Raw genomic sequence first — 14,619 nt, 5'->3', positions numbered from 1 at the left:
ATAGGGAAGAAAAATCAACAAGCACGGCACTTACACAAATGACTGATGATTGGCTGAGAGAAATTGATGATAAAAAGGTTGTGGGAGCTGTTTTGTTAGACTTCAGTCCGGGTTTTCACATTATCGATCATAGTCTACTGCTGGAAAATGTGTTATGGCGTTACATCACCTGCTATATTGTGGATAAAGAGATACTTGTTTAACAGAAGACAGAGGGTGTTCTTTAATGGAATCCTCTCCAACATAATCCAGTTAGAATCACAAATAGCCCCGGGCAACTGTCTTGGCCCCTTACTTTTTCAATCTTTACTAATGAGTAAAGCCAGTTACAATGCATAAAGGTTTCAAAAATAGAGGTTTCCAAAATATTTAGCACAGCCCCTCCATAAATCATCCATCTCTTCCCTTAATAAATAATGTTCCACGTTGTCAACATCAACAAGCAGAGATCCTAATTTCTGTCTTAATTGGTTATCTGATGAGTCAGCTCAGTCCATTTCTAATGGCCAAATAGAAGCAATTAACTGCTTGATTGATGCGTAACTCTGGCCCAGGAGTAACTCTGACCTACATTTTATAGGAAAAACTCTGGGCCTTAATGATAGCTAATGCCAGTCAGAGAGAGAGAGAACAAGGTGTGACCCTCCCCGCTCGCCGTGTTCTACCCTCCTCTCCTTCAGACTCCAATGTCTCCCAGAACTCCACTCGTTGAAATGACAAACACATGAGCCCAGTCATCAATAACAGCTTACCGCTCCCTCAACAGCACTCTGGAAGCACTGTTCGACTGCCTGCAATCCTGCCATGCCACTGCAGGGTTTACACACATACTTTATGACTCCAAAGAAGAGGGATGGATGTAAGTAATGGATAGAGCGGAACTCAATCTCTCCCTCCAGCTCACGTGCACACACGCACGCAGACACGTACAAACGTACCGACAGCCTCCACCAGCCGTGCAGCCGTGCCTAAACACACAACCCAAAAACAAGTGAGTATGCACCCACACGACAGACTGTGAGCACATCTGTGGAGTTGTGGTACATTACAGTAATCTTGGTTACCTTTGGGACTCAGAGCAGGGGCTTTACAAAAATTATGTTGTAGTTACACTGAACAAAAATATGAATGTAACATGTAAAGTGTTGGTCCCATGTGTCATGAGCTGAAATAAAATATCCCAGAAAATGTCCATACGAACAAAAAGCTTATTTATCTCAAAGTTTGTGCACAAATTTGTTTACATCTCTGTTAGTGAGCATTTTTCCTTCGCCAAGATAATCCATCCACCTGACAGGTGTGGCATATCAAGAAGCTGATTAACAGCATGATCATTACACAGGTGCAGCTTGTGCTGGGGATAATAAAAGGCCACTCTAAAATGTGCAGTTGTCACTCAACACAATTCCACAGATGTCTCAAGTTGAGGGAGTATGGAATTAGCATGCTGACTGCAGGAATGTCCACCAGAGCTGTTGCCATAGAAATGTATGTTAATTTCTCTACCATAAGACGCTTCAAACGTTGTTTTAGAGAATTTGGCAGTACGACCAACAGGCCTCACAACCACGCGTAACCGCGCCAGCCTACAACCTCCATATTCAGCTTTTTCACGTGGGATCGTCTGAGACCAGCCAACCGGACAGCTGACGAAACTGTGGGTTTCCACAACCAAAGACTTTCTGCACAAACTGTCAGAAACCGTCTCCGTGAAGCTCACCTGCATGCTCGTCGTCCTCAACATGGTCTTGACCTGACTAAAGTTTGGCGCCAATATCCAGCAACTTCGCACAGTCATTAAAGAGGAGTAATACCACAGGCAACAATCAACAGCCTGATCAACTCTGTGCAAAGGAGATGTGTCACGCTGCATGAGGCAGGCAAATGGTGGTCACACCAGATACTGACTGGTTTTCTGATCCACGACCCTACTTTTTTTTAAGGTATCTGTGACCAACAGATGCAAATCTAAATTCTCAGTTATGTGAAATCCATAGATTAGGATCTAATTAATTGATTTCAATTGAATAAAATAAATTATTTCAGTAGAATCTTTGAAGTTGCTGCATACAGTTCATTCAGAAAGTATTAAGACCCGTTGACTTTTTCCACATTTTGTTCCCCTCAATCAATCTACACACAATACCCCATAATGACAAAGCAAAAACTGGATTTTAGAAACTGAAATATGACATTTACATAAGTATTCAGACCTTTTACCCAGTACTTGGTTGAAGCACCTTTGGCAGTGATTACAGCCTTGAGTCTTCTTGGGTATGATGCTACAAGCTCGGCACACCTGTATTTGGGGAGTTTCTCCCATTCTTCTCTGCAGATCCTCTCAAGATATTTCAGGTTGGAAGGGGAACGTCGCTGCGCAGCTATTTTCAGGTCTCTCCAGAGATGTTTGATGAGGTTCAAGTCCGGGCTTTGGCTGGGCCACTCAAGGACCTTCAGAGACTTGTCCCGAAGCCACTCCTGCGTTGTCTTGGCTGTGTGCTTAGGGTCGTTGTCCTGTTGGAAGGTGAACCTGAGCACCAGTCTGAGGTCCTGAGCCCTCTGGAACAGGTTTTCATCAAGGATCTCTCTGTACTTTGCTCTGTTCATCTTTCCCTCGATCCTGACTAGTCTCCCAGTCCCTGCCACTGAAAAACATCCCCACAGCATGATGCTGTCACCACCATGCTTCACCGTAGGGATGATGCCAGGTTTCCTCCAGACGTGAAGCTTGGCATTCAGGCCAAAGAGTTCAATCTTGGTTTCATCAGACCAGAGAATCTTGTTTCTCATGATCTGAGAGTATTTTAGATGCGTTTTGGCAAACTCCAAGTGGGCATTCATGTGCCTTTTACTGAGGAGTGGCTTCGGTCTGGCCACACTACCACAAAGGCCTGATTGGTGGAGTGCTGCAGAGATGGTTGTTCTTCTGGAAGGTTCTATCATCTCCACAGAGGAACTGTGGAACTCTGTCAAAGTGACCATGGGGTTCTTGGTCACCTTACTGACATTGTCCCTTCTCCCCCTATTGGTCAGTTTGGCCTGGCGGCCAGCTTTAGGAAGAGTCTTGATGGTTCCAAACTTCTTCCATTTAAGAATGATGGAGGCAACTGTGTTCCTGGGGACCTTCAATGCTGCAGAAATGTTTTGGTACCCTTCCCCAGATCTGTGCCTCGACACAATCCTGTCTCGGAGCTCTACGGACAATTCCTTCGACCAAATGGCTTGGTTTTTGCTCTGACATGCAACTGTGGGACCTTATATAGACAGGTGTGTGCCTTTCCAAATCATGTCCAATCAATTGAATTTACCACAGGTGGACTCCAATGAAGTTGTAGAAACATCTCAAGAATGATCAATGGAAACAGGATGCAAATGAGCTCAATTTCGAGTCTCATAGCAAAGGGTCTGAATACTTATGTAAATTAGGTATTTCTGTTTTTAATTTTTTATACATTTGCAAACGTTTAAAAAAACTGTTTTTGCTTTGTCATTATGGGGTATTGTGTGTAGATTGCTGATTTTTTATTTTATTTAATTCATTTTAGAAGAAGGCTGTAATGTAATACAATTTTGAAAAAGTAAAGGGGTCTGAATACTTTCCAAATGCACTGTATAATGTTTATATTTTTGTTCAGTGTAGTTTAATTGGTAAAGAGCTTTGATGTGAATTAAAGTGTAAAAACATCTAATAATTAACATGATCCAATCTCATCCATACACCTCTACCAAGATCTATGACATCCTGGCTTTTATTGGTAAGCCCGGGATAAGTCGCTACCATAAAACTGAAGATAGTTGGTTTATAAACACTCCTAAAAAGCCTTGGAATCTCTCTGTGCTTGTGCAGTGATGAAAACCACAAGGGGCCACAGTGAGACACACATTCCAATGACAGAGACATAGAGGGAGTGTGAGCCAAAAGTCTATGGTGTGAGCCATGGGGTTTGTGGGCCAGACAGTTCTCAGAGACATGCTCTTCTTGAGTGACAGATTCTAGTCTTTTTTTCAGATGTCTAAGAAGTCTGTTCTTTCCTTTCCTCACCTCCTTTCCTTCATTTTACTCATCTGGAAAGAATGACCAACCACTCTAACAGGACAAATCTGCTATATTACTTTCACCTGTCAAGTCTTTTTCAACCAGTGCAGATGAAGGGGAGACAAGGAGAGTATGGATTTTAAAGTAATACAGATAGAGCCTGGCCTAGATTGTTCAAAGGACCAGAGACAAAACACAGGCGAGAACAGCCATCTGTTACCTCAGCCTGCTTACCTCACCTTACCGGTCATGGGAAAACAACAAATTGAACGTGGTGACCCTGCTGAGGACACATAATGGAGAACACTTAGGAGAGGATAAATTGTTGGTGCTTTGTGAACATTCATGCATTGGAAATGAGTGTCAGAAGAACGTTTAGTGAAAGCCTGAACTGAACAATCTCATGCTTCAGAAGGACACGTGTAGGTCTTTATTAAGTTGTATCTATCAGGGCACAAGGTGAGACCCAGATGCAGACACAGGAGGCAGATGGTTGGAGTCTTAGATGTTTATTGATCCAAAAAGGGGTAGGCAAGAGAATGGTCATGGACAGGCCAAAGGTCAAAACCAGTTCAGAGTCCAGGAGGTACAGAGTGGTAGGCAGGCTCGAGGTCAAAACCGGGAGGACTAGCAAAAAGAGAATGGAAAAGGCAGGAGCACAGGAAAAACATGCTGGTTGACTTGGACATACAAGACAAACTGGCACAGAGATTCAGGAAACACAGGGATAAATACACTGGAGAAAACAAGCGACACCTTGAGTGGGTAGAGACAATCACAAGGACAGGTGAAACAGATCAGGGTGTGACAGTATCCTTCAGAGAATTTTTAATTTTCAGGATGGTAAAACTTTTCAGCGTAAACTTAAAAGACTAAAACCAGATATAAAGTATGTAAAAAAAATATAATGGAGCTATATATATGAGAACTAACAACCACCAAAATAAAAAAACTAGACAGTCAGGGAGAATAACAAATTCAAAAAATGTCATGGCATTGGGTTCCCATTGATTTTGTTATAATGTTTGAGTCACTCAGATATCATAAGAACACAGCATAAGACATGACAAAATGTGTAGATTTGCTTCAAAACTGATTTTTTTCTGAGCCCCATGACAAAATGTGTAGAACTGCAGGAAACTAACTTAAATGGTAAACATGTTCTCTCTACACTACGGCAAAATGTGTAGATTTGCAGGAAATTAACTTTAAAAGAGCACCAACAAAAAAAAGTAGGGCCTCTAACATTTTCCATTGTAGACCATGCCATTGGCCTGACTGCCTACCCGCCTATGATGGTGGTGGTGTAAACTAATACATACTCTATTTACCTGAACGGACCTTACACACATGCACATCCCACACACACGCATAATCTATGGACACAGAGAGCTAGAGCCAGAGCCAGTGCGCTGGTGCGCAGGGGGAGAGGCTCTGTGGGAAACAGACTGGAACACAGGCTGATCAGATCAGGGCTTTTTAAAGAGGCTCCCGGAACACCACACACAGGGCTTAAACACAAGGACTAATCATACAGATAACACATACACAGGAATACATACCTGGTCAATGACATTAAATATACAGACTCACACGCACACATACACAGGAGAGAGGGAGTGAGTGACCAAACTTTGATCAGGGTCTATAGGGTACTATGTAGGGAATAGGGTGCCATTTGCGACACATCCTAGGAGACCATCAGGGGGTAGAGCTTATTGAGTAAATTCATTAGTTTGCTCTCTGACACTCCTGCTGTTTCCCGGGCTGGCGTCGCCCTGGCCTGTTTGTTACAGCGCCGTAATTACACATTTATACACATGCAGGCAGGCAGGCAGCCAGACACACACACACGCATGCATGCACACACAACTTGGACATAATCAAACAAGTGTGTAAAATGTACCGTAACTGAATTCATTTCAAATCAATTTTCCAAAAGCCTGAGTAGGTTATACAGTATACTGTGATGAAGTTGACTTTGTATGTAGGTCGTTGACCTTATACGACAGATAGACAGGCAGAAACACACAAAATATCACTCCAAGCAGTTGCTCTGTTGTTGCTACACACCGTTACTTCCATGGAATCCTAGCTGTATCTGTTATTGAAACATGGCCCCTCTTTTCTATGAACATCAAGCAACAACATGAAAGACTAGGTACATAAAGTGCTAAAATCCAGTATGGATTTTAAAAGGCTATTTGGCTATTGCAACGCTGCACTGGGCCTTTCAATCAAACATAAAGGGTAGGTCACCCTAGGAAAGTCTGTGTGAGTCCCAAATGGCACCCTTTTCCCTTTATAGTGCACTACTTTGACCAAATGTAGAGCAATATACAAGGAATAGGGTGCCACTTGGAAAGCAGAGACAGTCTTTAGCTAGACAGTTTGGCTGGATAGTTGTCATTTAAAATGGAAAAAAAATCTGTTCGATTTAATTGTGATTTGATGTTCCAAACATATTGCTCACAGCATGTCTGCTGCAGAGAGACGAGATGTGTAAATCATTTTTGATCAGCCGTGGAAATAAAAGTGACGAAAACATGTTGACTACCTATTTAAAAAGAAGATGGAGAACAAGCTATAGGATGAAACGTTTTGGAGCAGGTACAGCAGACTAGCACTAGCTAACGCTTCCTGTAGCAAAATATTATTATTTAGAGTCAACAATATAACATTATCCAAAATAACATTGCAATATGTATATATTTCCCCCCCCCCATCACTACAGTTCATATGCCTACAGGCAGATGGCGATATTGAGTAGTTTCCTCTTACCGTCCAAAGGGAATGCATGCAGCCGGCTATACACACGTATCCCCCGTGGACCGGTTTGTACATATAACCTTTTCCATTCAGGCTGCAAATGTGTTGATTTCCTCCTTAACTCAGTTTAATGGCGAGAAGCCGGAAAGAAATGGGTAAAATAAGTGTACTTTCTTTATGAAACACCATTTTCCACCACCATGCTAAAGTAGCTAATGCCTAGCAATGCTAGTCCCGGATATTTTCCCTGTTTTTTTCTGCCTTCTCACCATTAAATCGAGTTATGGTGTAAAATCGACAACTTTGCAGCCTGAATGGAGATTGTTTCATATACAAACCGGTCCACGGGGATACAAGTGTATAGTCAGCTGTATGCATTCCCTTTAAAATGAAACGACTCAATTTTGCCTTCTCCTGGCCTTTGGGCTACACCAAATAGTGCCCTTCGATATTACTAAATTCATGATGATATCAGTACATCTAACTCAATATGCTTTATTCAATCCTAATTGTCTGCAATATATCCTTATCTTAATCCAACTTGACAACCATAATTTGCAGCAACAAGGCACACAAAACAAAACCCAAAAGTACAAGAGCACTTGAACAATTGAAAAAAGGGGATGATGTTCACTATTGTCAAGCTATCAGTTCTGACACGGGTAAAGAAACAGATAGGAGCAGCAACAGTCTCAAACTAACTCATCATCATGGCTGAGACCGACGATGTGAGGTTGCTACTGAGGAGAAGAGGGCGTAGGGAGTGGAAAACCCTTCTGTTAATGTTACAAGCCCTGAGGGAAATACCTCAACCACCTACAGTAGCCGTCATGGTCATGTAGTTTGTTGCTAGTCTGAGCTTAGCCTGTTGGCCCCTCCCTGGCTGCAAATCCTCTGGTCAATACTGTCATGTTAAACAGATCTGTCCACTAAACAGCAGGGATATCACCATACATCTGACAGACAGTGCATGCCTTTAACTACAGTACCAGTCAAAAGTTTGGACACACCTACTTAAAAAATAACAGGGAATAGATGTTTTGGAAGCAAGACTGTCATCCACACACACACACACACACACACACACATTATTATACCCCATTCCCTCTGTTTTCCACAAAGGCCCAGAGAGCTGTTGATACTGTATGGTTTCCCCTCAGCAGTTTGCTCTTTGCACATGTGATCATCCAGTGTTAAAGTGTTGAAGTAGTGCTACCGCAGCCTGGGGGCTTCCAAGTGGCACAACGGTCTAAGGCACTGCATCTCAGTGCTAGAGTTCATCACTACAAACCCTGGTTCAATTCCAGGCTGTATCACAACCAGCCGTGATTGGGAGTCCCATAGGGTGGCGCACAACTGGCCCAGCGTCGTTAGGGTTTGGTCGGGGTAGGCCAGCATTGTAAATAAAAATGAGTTCTTAACTGACTTGTCTAGTTAAATAAAGGTTAGTTAAAACAAATATTTAACAAATCCTGCCTATTGTATCTACACACTCGGCACTACAGGAAGTAAATAAAAACGTAGAGAAACAAGTTGTCACGTTCCTGACCTGTTTTCTGTTGTTTTGTATGTGTTTAGTTGGTCAGGGCGTGAGTTGGGGTGGGCATTCTATGTGTTTTGTTTCTATGTTGGGGTTAATGTGTTGCCTGATATGGTTCTCAATTAGAGGCAGGTGTTTGACGTTTCCTCTGATTGAGAACCATATTAAGGTAGGCTGTTCTCACTGTTTGTTTGTGGGTGATTGTTGCTGTGTCTGTGTATGTCGCACCACACGGTACTGTTTCGGTTCGTTTGTTTTTTCATTTATTTTCATGTGTTCCTTCCTGTTCGTGCGTTCATGTTATATGTTCTCTAGTTCAGGTTTGGTCACGTCGTTTATTGTTTTGTAGTTCCAGTGTTCTTCGTGTTTCGTCTTTGTTTAATTAAAGTCATTATGTATTCATCACCCGCTGCGCCTCGGTCCACTCATTCACCACAAGACGAGCGTTACACAAGTGATGCTTGTGTTGCAAACACACAGGCACTAAAACAAACATGTTGCAGCTTCCTGAAATACACACCAATGAACACAAACCATTCATTTGGAAATGAGGATCTCAGTGGCCAATACTATTGTATGCTACCAATACAGAACAGAGGCCTACAGATGCCAGAACTAAATTTGATCATCCTGTTATTGCTGCACAGCAGGAAATGCAAACTTGTAGTGTATTTGATGTTTAAAAGCTTATAAAGTTTGTAATTTCCACTTTAAAATGTCAGACTTTATTTGCCCTAACAAAAAATTTATCAACCCCTATAAAAAATGGCCATTCTTTACAATCCACATTCTCTGTTGCTGCAGGATAATTTTCCTGCTGTAGCAAACTGCCTCAAATTAAGATCCTACATACTGAGAGAGCGAGAGAAAGAGAGAGGGTTCAGTAACAGACTTATAAATTCAAAATGTCATGCAAATTACAGGGTGCATTTGAGATTTGAATAAGGCGAGCTAACAAACTGACTCTGTTGTGTGTGTACTGCTGTTGTTAAACCCCCCACAGAACCTGTAGTGCTACTGCTGCCTACACATCACATCTCCCACTCAGCCAACACAAACCAAATCAGACACAAACACACACACAGACAGACACACATTGTGATGACAGTGAATGTAATGAGCTGTATCAGACACTCCTCTCCCGGCAGATCAATCATAGGCCATATTGGTAATAAGGCCTAATGAGCAGCAGCACAGTAGTTACGATTTGATGTGCTGTGGTGTGGTGGGTAGTACTAGGAAACAATGCCTGTATATTGGTCAATTATGGACTCATTGATTAATAATCTAGTGCACAGCCTTATATAGCCAGAAAGTAATTTTACTGTGGTATTGTGGGTAGTACACAACGACTGTATCAAAGACTCAAAAACATGATAATTTACTGTTTTGCTGATGAATGTCCTGCTAAGCAGCCACTCAGACTATGACCACTGCTTTACTTGTGTTTTCTCTCTAACCAAGACATGCAAGTATTGGGTAGCACTGTAGACAAAGCCTGTATCAAAGAGACTTGGCATGGTGAATTAAGGAATCACTACTTGCTGACTTAAAATAGTGACATCACTCAATAGGCCCATTCCACATTATACAAAATATAACCTGTTTTAACACAGTTGCAGCCAACAGTATTTTTCAGTGACAACATTTTTCTGGCGTCCTCTTTCCATTTACACACAGGTGTTCGGAAACGCAGATACTGTAGCTAATTAGCACAGGTAGTCCACTGTTTTCTGTCGGCTTTCTGTAAACAAGAGTGTAATGTGGAAATATGGCCTTGTGGGAACCTGAAACCTATAAAGTTGGGTAGTAATTATTTTAGTATTATTATTATTTTTTGCTGATATGAAATATACTTTCCTTATTTTTCCAAAACCGTGTCGCAAGCGATGCGTTTTAATGTTTAGATCAGAGGTGTCAAACTAATTTTGCCCTGGGGTCCACATTCTGGAGGTCTGGATGGACGCACTGAAAATTGGTTATATTTCCTTACTGTCAAAATTTGCAACAAAAATATTTATTTTCGATGCTCCCTGACTGTCTAGCTTTCAGTGATTATTAGCGAGCTGGACACAGTCAATAAACTATATGAATGTAGGTCCTACACCCCTAGTTTAGAGCAAGCGTCAGAGCGCTTACCAAAACCCCCGGCCAGAAGATATGATCATCAATAGGCGCTAAGGTCAAATCAAATGTATTTATATAGCCCTTCTTACATCAGCTGATATATCAAAGTGCTGTACAGAAACCCAGCCTAAAACACCCAGCAATGCAGGTGTAGAAGCACGGAAGTTAGCAAGGTAGTTAGTGTATATGAATGGGCTAGGACATTGACAGAAAATGCATAGGAAGGACACATCATTCCTTTTTTTGGGTGGGGCTTGCCTGTTTTGCATGTTATTTTGGTATTAATACGTGTCACATATCAGTTTGCAAACAATGTAAAAAAAGATATATCACCAAGTTAATAAAGCCACATGTAAGCATGGTTTCCTTTTTGTTTTCTTGAGTAAGGCAGTCCAAAATGCAGGTGTTTCAGCCTAGCTCCAGAGCTTTCTGTGGTGGTGGGGCAAGCCAGCTGTCACACCCTGGCCTTAGTTATCTTTGTTTCATTATTATTTTAGTTAGGTCAGGGTGTGACATGGTGAAGTATGTGTTTTGGTTTGTCTAGGGGTTTGTAGGTTTAATGGGGCAAGGTCTTGTCTAGGTGTTTGTATGTCGATGGCTGCCTAGATTGGTTCTCAATTAGAGACAGCTGTGGTTTATTGTCTCTAATTGGGAGCCATATTTAAGGCAGCCATGGGCATCATGTGTTTGTGGGTAATTGTCTATGTTGAACGTTTGTTGCTTGTCTGTGCACTTACGTTATTTACCTTCACGGTCGTTTGTTGTTCTTTTGTTAGTTTGTGTATAGTGTTCGTTTTCGTGTTTTTCTCTCTTTTCCACAATAAAGAGATGTATTTTGCACATGCAGCGCCTTGGTCCAATCTCTCTCAAGAAGACGATCGTGACACCAGCAGAAAAGTGTTGCGCCGTGATTGGCTCAGTGTTCTGTCACTCATGGGGACACTACGTCACCGCCAAGTCTAAGGGCAGAGCAAAACAATTCTAGCCCCTTGGGTGCTGCCATAGAGTTACATTAGAAGTGCCCATCTAAGAAGGTGTGTTGAGCGGTCATCCAACTCGGAATTGTAAATCCGGCCTATTTTCTAGAGCTACGACCTGAAGATCAATGATGTCATCATGATTCGATCATGTTTTTTTCCGAGTTCCCAGTTGTTTTGAAAGCACAATACATCCAGAGAATGTCAGACTTTGATGACAAAATTTCCTGTCAAGTGAGCACAGCACAACAAGGTGAGTCCAAAAATGTATTGTATGATGCTGCATAAATTCTGTAATATGCCAGGGAGTTGTGTATACTGTAGCTAAGAAAGTGATACTGTATGTTATGTAGTAAGATGTTAGTAGCCCATGTACCTCACCATAATAATTTGGTCTCTTTACCCCTCTTAATTTTGCCTACTGTTCTGACTTGGTGGTGCACATGTAGCCTATAACCTGTTAGAGAAATGTAATCATCAAATATTGTATGAGTTTTCATTGTTTGCTTATATGCCCCTTTTATTTATCCTACAGTTCTGACTTGGTGTACAGGGAGAACACTGGCCCATGTTCTGAATTCTGTCGCTGTACATTTCAAAAGTGCTAAACACATTATGTTGACTATGTCCGTCCTAGCTTGCTCAATGTCTAAATCGAAATTACGGATTGCCTCTTATCTGCTAGTCGTCCCCTTATGATATAGCTTGTACATCTCAATTGTCATTAGAAACCACGTTTGTTTAAGCAAGTCAGCCACATCAGCTATGTTTTCTTTAAAGGCTATGGTGCTGAATTAATTGTTTTGCTGCCAGACAATGCTCCGCTGATAGTCAGGTGTAGTAGTGGTAAGATGTTGGGACTGCTGTTGGGACAGCTTTATGTAGGCCGTTTGTGAGCACCGTTTGTCACCGTTATAGTGCAATTCATGTATTGTTTAGTGTTGTGTAGTGGCTGTGCTGGCATGCATCCCACTTTTCTTTATTTTTTGCCCCACCAAGATTTATATGCTAAAATCGCCACTGGGAAGGACAGTATGCTGCTTTAGCATTCAAAACATTCTATATTACCTTGATATGCCAAAATTGTGAGTGCACAAATGGCTTTATCTATTGCAATAATCGCAGCTCGTAACATACACATCAATTGAATGTCAAGGCGCTACTACATTGTAACAAAGGGTGGACATTATGTTCGTCAGCATGTAAACTTGTCTTGACATTTCAGACAGAGAGAATAAAAGTGTGAAGAACAGACTACAGTATAGGCAACATGTACAGTGCATGCGAATAATGGTATACAGTGGGTAGCCTAATGCATGAATCCAGGTTCTTTTGTTCCAAATGCTGCAATAGCCTACACAATTGACCATACCCTAAGCCCGTACAAGAGTAGGAAAGCTATGACAGGCATATGACATTGTGGGGTAAACAAATGTGTCCAATGGTATTTCAAAAAGTTTCACTCACCGAAATAATCACCGGAATAAGCAGTACGCCTGGACCAATATGTTTTGGAGAGCCCTCGAGCACAAGATTGATGTCCCAGCTGGAACAGTCGGTATTGTGACAGTGACACAGCGTTCAATCACTAACATAAAAGCCGAATAATATTGGCTACAACAACTGAAAATGACTTTATGTCGGACAACCGCTTTTATAAATCCAACATGGAACACGCCCGTATCATTCCACACACACCTTGTGTGCCTTGTCCCCTATATTGTGCGCTGAAATTTGTCCCATCGTTCACACCCAATGATCTATATATACACCAGTCGAATTTTAGGGGGCGCGGTTTTGAAGCCACCGCGCCCACATCTTGGCACTCCCACACCTTGCAAAAAATGCATTTATTCAAGTATATATTTTTTTTGCCACGATTATTCTATTGTAGACACCATAATGCATACGTTTGAATTACAGTAAGTGAGATAAACATAAAATAATGTACGCAAACATTTTCCTTAAAGTATACTTTTTAGAAAGTTATAATGTTACTGTCCCCACTACAACAACAAAATACTTAAATACATGTAATTTTGTCCTTGAAACATGTTTTATTGAAATACTGTAGAATTCCATTAATTCCAATAGAGGACTGCTTCTGCTGGGGAGTGGCAATATGGCCGACCGGTGCATCTCAGTGTCCAATGCATAGCATTAGAGATCCAGGGTTTATGTACATTATTGTTCACACCCTCTCTTCCGCAATTAACCTAACACAACAGGCTCAAATAAACGCTCTGAAACTACACCGAACAAGAATATAAAAGCAACATGTAAAGTGCTGGTCCCATGTTTTATGAGCTGAAATACAATATTTTTAATATGCACATAAAATGCTTATTTCTCTCAAATGCTGTGCACAAATTTGTTTACATCCCTGTTAGTGAGCATTTTGTCCTTTGTCAAGATAATCCATCCACCTGAAAGGTGTGGCATATTAAGAAACAGGTGCACCTTGTGCTGGGGACAATAAGAGGTCCCTCTAAAATGTGCGGTTGTGTTACACAACACAATGCCACAGATGTCTCAAATTGAGGGAGCATGCAATTAGCATGCTCTGCAGGAATGTCCACCAGAGCTGTTGCCAGAGAATTGAATGTTAATTTCTCTATCATAAACTGCCCCCAACGTCGTTTTAGAGAATTTGGCAGTGCATCCAACCAGCCTCACAACTGCAGCCCAGGACCTCCACATCAGGGAGGAGTGATTGGCTGGGCTGGTTCCCAAATCGGTGGACCTAGATGTATGACCTCCCAGGCTGCGCCCCTTCTTAATCATGTGAACTCCATAGATTCAATTGACTGATTTCCTTATATGAACTGTAATTGAGCTAAATCTTTCAAATTGTTGCATGATGCGTTCATGTTTTTGTTCAGTATATATCCCCTACATACTGGTCTTATTGAGTAGAAAAAAACTGCTATTTTCGGCACTGTTCAACCAATCCCGTAAATGTGGATTGGTTGACCGGTTAAAACAAGGGACACTCTTTTCACGTCACTTCGATACGAAGTGATTTCCCTAGCAGATTAGGAGAGCATTTTCGCTAACTATTTTCCTTAACTTCAGTCTCCAAACCTGCTACGTTAATTATCCTAACCTGCTGCATACTAGCATAAATGATCCTAGCCAGTCAGAGCTGCCAACTCTCACGTTTTGGCCGT

General features: G+C 41.7%; 1 protein-coding gene across 1 annotated transcript in view; it reads right to left on the bottom strand.

Annotated features, from left to right (window-relative positions):
* Nucleotides 1–13,033, bottom strand: part of LOC129822080 (calcium/calmodulin-dependent protein kinase kinase 1-like) — a 150,397-nt gene extending 137,364 nt beyond the window's left edge. The window contains exon 1 of the mRNA XM_055880004.1: nucleotides 12,917–13,033. The gene's annotated coding sequence lies outside the window, so the exon portion shown is untranslated. The remainder of the gene's footprint in view (nucleotides 1–12,916) is intronic.
* Between the last annotated feature and the right edge of the window lie 1,586 nt (nucleotides 13,034–14,619).

The sequence above is a fragment of the Salvelinus fontinalis genome, chromosome 2 (assembly GCF_029448725.1).
Source record: "Salvelinus fontinalis isolate EN_2023a chromosome 2, ASM2944872v1, whole genome shotgun sequence".
Classification (NCBI taxonomy): domain Eukaryota; kingdom Metazoa; phylum Chordata; class Actinopteri; order Salmoniformes; family Salmonidae; genus Salvelinus; species Salvelinus fontinalis.
The sequence above is the reverse complement of the archived record's forward strand: the minus strand, read 5'-3'. Positions and strand labels throughout refer to the sequence as shown.